The 7,106-nt window shown below is 33.8% G+C and overlaps 1 long non-coding RNA gene and 1 pseudogene across 1 annotated transcript; one reads left to right on the top strand and one right to left on the bottom strand.

The window, feature by feature from the left end:
- Positions 1 to 281: 281 nt before the first annotated feature.
- Positions 282 to 1,576, bottom strand: LOC120206356. Its single transcript, XR_005524104.1, has 4 exons — positions 1,534 to 1,576; positions 1,334 to 1,407; positions 1,096 to 1,165; positions 282 to 295 (listed from the first exon to the last, which is right to left on the bottom strand). It is a non-coding gene; the product is annotated as an uncharacterized LOC120206356 (long non-coding RNA).
- Positions 1,577 to 4,108: 2,532 nt separating this feature from the next.
- LOC120206364 lies at positions 4,109 to 6,253 on the top strand (annotated as a pseudogene).
- The last annotated feature ends 853 nt before the right edge of the window (positions 6,254 to 7,106 follow it).

Genomic DNA, 7,106 nt, shown 5'->3' with positions numbered 1-7,106 from the left:
TGATACAAATACACCATGTATATGCAAGAATAATCACCTAGAAATAAGACACACATATCTAGTAAATGTCTTTATAAAAATAAGCAGCAGATTCTCAAATCATTTAAAAGAATTGCAAATTTTTCATATACAAATATAAGAATTGATCTCAGGTCCCACATCCATCCAATTTCTAAGTACTAATGTGGTTTTACAAATAAATCCAAATAAAACTGCTACATGAAGCATAAATTTTCACTTCTAGAATGACCTACAAAAAGAAATGAGCAAACTAGTTGACTAAAAACACATTGACCTACACAATCAGACATGGTTCTATTCTTCATAACTAAGCACAACTAAATTAAACTTGCTTGTTTATACAGTGAAATTCACATATGACAAATAAAGCAAAAGAAAATCTAGACTTCAATCACTTCACCGCATGGCCTATCTTCAAAAGACCAGCACTAATTGTCACTATAAAGAACAAAATTAACTGTAGCAAACTCATAATAACATTTGTTTCATCATTTTGCTTTAGGTAAAAATAAAGGAAGGCGAAAATGTTAACAATCAGAATTTGAGCCAGTTAAACAAAAGTAGATAAGAAAATGAATAAATTGCTGCTTCGACAGGAAGCTTTTTTATTCATCACCCAGATAAATTTCATAAATTAATATGACCATATTCACGAAAATTTTAAGGTCATCCCTCCATACTCCAGACAAACTTACTTAACACGTGATAAGCAAACCAAAGTTCTTACTATGACTAAGAATACTAGATTTTCAAGTGAACAATCCTATTCCACTTTTAAAAGCATAAGCTAATATTACATAGGATAAAATTGAGGAACATTGACCAGAATGTCAAACTAGTCAACTTAATATTCTTTTTTATCTCATTAGCTACCTGTTGCAATAATTACATCTCACACTTTATACACATTAACATGTAGCTCAAGCACAGAAAACTGTGTATCAAAATACCATGCACATGCCATTGTCATTAGCTATTACTAGTTAAACAAAATATGAATATCATATGAAACTAAAAGAAATGGTGATAAACACAATCTCATGATAAAAATTTGTAACTTCAAACGAATAACACCAACACATACCGGAAGGAATTTTGATGATTTCTTCATAATAGCTAATGTACTGCCAAGACAACCTGATCGCTGTTAAGAGCAAATGTAATTGTATCTTAGCCCAGAAAGTATTTTAAGAGAAAAAAAACAAAGTTAAAGTGCCAAGTAGAAAATTTTGGAGCACAGCCAAATATGTTTTAGAATGGATGCTTCAACAGTATGTAAAATGTTCTGAGTTGGAATACATTAATTATAGACCTGAGCCAAAACCCATCCAACTAACCAATCGATATCACTTCTGTGATTGGATAAGACAAGGGCATGTTCCTTACCTGAAAAAATCAACAATATCAGATGCCAAGTAAATGATTCAAAAGATTTAGGATAGAACAATAGCCATTATCCATGTAACTCTAAGCCCAAGACCTAAGTTTCTTAGTAGAGGAAATTGATGTCACCCATAAAACTGAAGCTTTCATGGTCTGTAAAAACTTTAATCTGCAAATAAAATGTATCAAAGATCTAAAGTTAATTTTCAGGAGACAACTAAAGAAATGGCATTCATGGTACCGGTTCTTTTTCCACATTAAATCCTAGTTGGCTCAATAAAAGTCAATAATTAACAACTTATTCACATAACACCTATCAACCCTTAGAGAAGATAGGAAACTTCACAATAACTGTTCAAATCATTATTTGCCTAAAATCTAGATGAATTAACAATGCACCAATCTTTATGCCTCTGGACATAAAAAATATGAGTTGGGCAAACATTCTTCACCTAAATATAACTTACCCAACAAAGTTTGCACACTCAGAATCCCAAACGAAGCAGAGAGAATCTTTAACTCGATTCTGCATCTTGGTACTTAGCATGCAAAGATTATTTTGGAGACCTACTTTTTGAAGTTTAGCTGGAAATGGAAATATAAAACAATTTAAGCATTTGGTCATCATCAAATGTTGTCTCAGATTTCAGGATTAAAATAATACAATGCCAGAAAGGATTTCAGAATTAAACTATGATATCTTAAAAAATGCCCAAAAGGAGTAATATCTTCAAACAAGATTTCAGAATTAAACAATGAAATAAAAGAGTTGGTTAACACCTTAACACCCGCCCACCAATCAACAAGCCAAACGAGTTCTAGCCACAACAACTCCGCCACCACACGGTTGATCTTTCTATACGTCTTCTTGGAAATGGTCGGATGAGAACAAAACATGCTGCCTAAAAAAGCCTTCATATTGTATAAATTGAAAAGGGTCATTGAACAAGAGAGTAAAAACGAAATTTACACACCATCCAATGAAACAAACTGAGCCAACTTATTAACCTAATAAATTTTGATTGCTACAAAAACATAGGCAACAAAAATGGACTTTAAAAATCCCATTTTTAGCATCAAATAAAAGCGGAAGCTTGTAAAAGCTGAAATCAAATATCCCAACTTAAATTTTCTTTTTCTTTTCCTAAATTTTTTAGCTCATAAGTAAAGTAGAATCCAAAACCCATATTTGCATTTACAAGCTCATTAATAATTCAGCTCAAAAGGAAAACCCATTTATCGACATTTTCCTTTTAATCCAATCACATCATAATTGAAAACAAAACAGGAAAAAATGCAGGAAGCAACATTCAACAAAAAGAAACAGAGAGCAAAAATTACCAAAGAAAAGGGGATACAAATAAGTTTATTTTAAAACAAATAGGCAACAGTTATTTTCCCCTCCTTCAACGCTTCAAAATCAGATAATACCTGAAGGATCCGAGAGTTAAGCTTGACTTCTGAAAGTTGTTCCACACCAATCACCTGATGACAATACAATATCAACTAAGTCCAAATTCCAGCTTTGGGGACTGAACAACAATCTAATCAAATAGTTGATCAGCCAACAAAGCCACAATTGGCAAACATACATAAAAAGCAAAACTACCAGCATCAAATAAACTCCCCTGAATTCTCCCGAAGAAAACCATTTTTGTTTTCAGTTTATACTGAACTAGTTTATATCCTTTCATCGAACACATGATTAACTAATAAAAGGAACAATCGGCTTTTCACCACTATCATCTCAAAAAAGTCACTGATTTAAGAGTTTCAATCTAAAATACTAAAAACCGATCTGGTATATTCTTATATATCGTTACCATTTATCGAAGTAAAAAACAATATCAAATCTACACACACATATATAACCCAGAAAAACAAAAGAAAAATCGAACGCAAACGAAAGAAAAATCAGAAATACCTTTAGGCGAACCGTGGCGAGAAGCAACAATGGGGAAGCTATACCCTCCGTTCCCAAAGAAAATGGCAAAAAGAGAGGATATTGGATTAAGAATGGGAACCTTTGATAGACCCGATTCCTGGAACAGGAAGTGGAAGAGAAAAATGGAGAAGCATGCGGCGTGATTTTTGTTATCAAGGGGGGAAAAGCGGGGAATGATGAAAATAATGGGGGAAATTTAAAATACGACTTTTACAGATGACACACAATTAAAATTGTACTCCGTGTTTTTGCAAATTTTTTGGATTATGACTATTAAATATGACACACATTATTGTAAGTCATAAATCGTTCAGATTTTAAAAAACATGACATTTTTTATGACACACATTTTTTGCAAGTCATAAATTAGCGTGTTCATTATTCGTGTGTCATTAAAGGTATATTTTCTTGTAGTGCATCATCATCATGTAAGAACTGAATTATCATCATTCCTAAAGAACAAGAATTCTTCATTACGTATGGGCAGTTTCGTCCCCCAACACAAACATATCAAGTCTACAAAACCAAAAAACAAACTAGACAAAAATTGGTTGTCTTTTTCGTCTTTTTCCTATTTTGTTAACATAAGAATGTGCAAAGGAAGCAAATGTAGACACCCGTTTTTTTCCGGAAAAAAATATTATACTATTATTATTATAATTATATATATATTTATTGGCTTGGTAATATGATCGATTATCTACTTGGAATCCCATGAAATCCGTTGCACTTGACCCCATTATCTGACATTTGAGAGAAATGGCTTTGTGGGTCCTTAAAAAGTGGATTTTAGGTACATTCGGAGGTTCCTGCCACTTGCTTGATAAGGATCACGGTGCCAATAAGGCTAAAAAAATGCAGAGGAAAGCTTGGAGGAATTACAGGAACTGTTTGAGAGATGTTCCAAGTGGACATTTATTCGTTAGGGTCGAATTGTCAGCAGACTACGCCTTTTCTTCTTCATCTCGGTTTGCATATTTTGGTGAAAGTTCTGGCTCCAACAAGCGGAATTCTGCTGATATCAGTTCAGGCAGGATGATGTAGGAGAGTTCTTCTAGCTTTGATATACAATTTCACGGCTTATGTCTGGGGACAGGTGGAGCGCAAGGCAGGTATCAGGCATCAGAGAAAAGCCAGAGGAGGAATGACAGTAGGCGAAGCCGACTGAGAAACGGCTGGAAACAAAAGCTTTCATCTGGCCAGGAATACGACATCTCAGGTTCATGATCAACACCATTTCATTTGTACTAATCGATCATATTGATTTTAACCAATTAGGGAGATGAAGATGGAACCATCGAATGAGATCACTGCTATGAAAGTCAAAATCGAGGAGTTTTGACGGAAAACTAAAGCAATGGAGGAACACAGGTGGTGATCAATGTCTCCGGCGAAGAAAATTCAAGAGGGTCTTATCCAAAAGAAGCGGAAGCATTGGACCCTAAGCTCAATTCTCAAGGTTCACACAACAAAACATCGGCCGAATCTAGCTCTGTTACGGCTGGTCCTACTGCAAACAAGCCACCTAAAGCCCCAATTACAGGTAATGAGCCTCTTCTTAGACGAAGGTCATTTGCTAAACCCAATTCTAGATTCGGAGAACAATCTTATGTCCCTAAATCTGATCAAATGAAAGATAATAGTTTAGCTAATCCAGAACAAGTTGGTGGTAATTCACCTTATAAACTCTCCTCCATTAATAACAAGTCGGCTAGAAGTATTAGGGTGGATTCTGCCATGTCAAAAACGTTATCAATAACCTCTAGAGGCTCCACTGAGGAGGATGAAAAGGAAGAGATAGTTAAGAAAGTTAAACTGCATAAAGAGAGGCTCAATGGATTGAAACCCAAGGTTGTGATTCAGTGGTTTGTATTTGTGTTGCTATTCGGGTGTTTAATAACTAGCTTAACCATAGGTAAACAAAAGAACATCCTCTTGTGGGGTTTGGAAATTTGGAAGTTGTGTGTACTTGTGGTGGTTATATTCTGTGGTTTTTTGGTTACTCGTTGGTTTATGCTTCTGGTTGTTTTCTTGATCGAGGTTAACTTTCTGCTTCAGAAGAAAGTGTTGTATTTCGTTCATGGTTTTGAAGAAGAGTGTTCATGTGTTTATTTGGCTTAGCATAGTTCTTGATACTTGGGTTCTTCTGTTTCTTGATATTGAGAGATCAAAGACTGGAACAAAAGTTTACAATCATTTAACCTAGACTTTAGTAAGCATAGTTTTCGGATCACTTTTGTGGTTATTGAAGACTTTGTTGTTAAAGATATTGGCTTCGAATTTCCATAAGAACAAATTCTTTGACAGAATACAAGAATCAGTCTTCCATCACTACGTGCTTAGGACCCTTTCAGGACCACCATTTATGGAGATCAATGGGATTCAAAAACCGCCAGCTCAGTTGATTGTTAGCAAGGCAAAAAAGGATAAGGAGCCTAAAACAAACAGGTTGATTGACATGGGAAAGGTACATAGGTTGAAGCGAGAAAAAGTTTCAGCTTGGCATATGAAGTTGTTGGTAGATGCTATCACGAATTCAGGGTTTTCCACTGTTTCCAACACATTAGAGGAAAGTGCTTGTGATGAAGGTGGCAAACAAGAAGATAATGAAATTACCAATGAGGAGGAGGATGGGTGGAAGTACATTCATGGGGATGTGTTCAGGTTTCCAAAGCATAAGTTTTTATTCGCAGTTGGCACCATAGCTATGTTAGTCTTGCATGACAACTCACTACTCGCATCCAATTTTTTCTTTTGAACTACCCATGCGATCGGAGATAAGTTTACCCATTCGGCCAAGGCATATTTCCGGCGATCGGAGGCTCCCTTCATCAATCCGAACGGTCAACAAGTAGAAGGCAACGCGATGATCAACATACCCTAATCATGGCTTGATTCAATTGTTCAACCTCACGTACTCGAAGGTAAAATGGTCAAGATTTTCATTTTTCTTTCTCGTGTTTAAGTTTGAAAATAATGGCTACTGTAAAGGAAAATACTGTTTTTGGTTAAAAACCTTTAAATTATACTTTATAAAGGGCCTACGTTTTCTTGACACATCTGGCAATGTGCATGGTAAAGTGTTTTTGGATTTTCAAGGATTAATTCTTGGTGTAATCATTTCATCTTTGAATATTATTCATTTTGGTCCTTTTTTATTAAATTTTTTTATCGCTTGTTGTGTTTGATTTTTATTTTAACCCTTTCTACATTTTGTTTCCCCTAATTAATGTATTTCATGTTTTTTTATTTTAATCAATTTTTATTTCATTGTTTATTTAAATATTTAATTTATGCTAATGTTTTTTTTTTACTTTTCAGGTTCTCCATGTTAATTTTATTTATCTTATGCTTTCTTATTCCATCTATTTCTTTTCTCATTTATTCCAATTATTTTATTTTTTATTGTTTATGTTTTAGTCTATTTAATATTTTAATCTAATTATTTTATTTCAGGTTCCTGTAATTAAGACTACACTTTTAATTTCTAATTTTGTATATTTTTATTTATTTTATTATTATTTATTTTGTTTTCTTTCTTAACTCTAATTTTATTTTTTAGAGAATCCAATTAAATTTCAAATGATTATCAAAGGTAAATAATTCATATTGTATTTAAATTATTATTTAAACTTTTACTTTTCGCGATTAAGACAATTGAGAAATTAAAATAATACCAAATGGCAGTTCAATGGTGCTAATCCTTTCTTGACTGTAACCGACTCCCGAACCCAACATATTTCTGGTAAAACGCAGA

The sequence above is a fragment of the Hibiscus syriacus genome, unplaced genomic scaffold, assembly GCF_006381635.1.
Source record: "Hibiscus syriacus cultivar Baekdansim isolate YM2019G1 unplaced genomic scaffold, ASM638163v2 tig00013738_pilon, whole genome shotgun sequence".
Taxonomy (NCBI): domain Eukaryota; kingdom Viridiplantae; phylum Streptophyta; class Magnoliopsida; order Malvales; family Malvaceae; genus Hibiscus; species Hibiscus syriacus.
The sequence above is the reverse complement of the archived record's forward strand: the minus strand, read 5'-3'. Positions and strand labels throughout refer to the sequence as shown.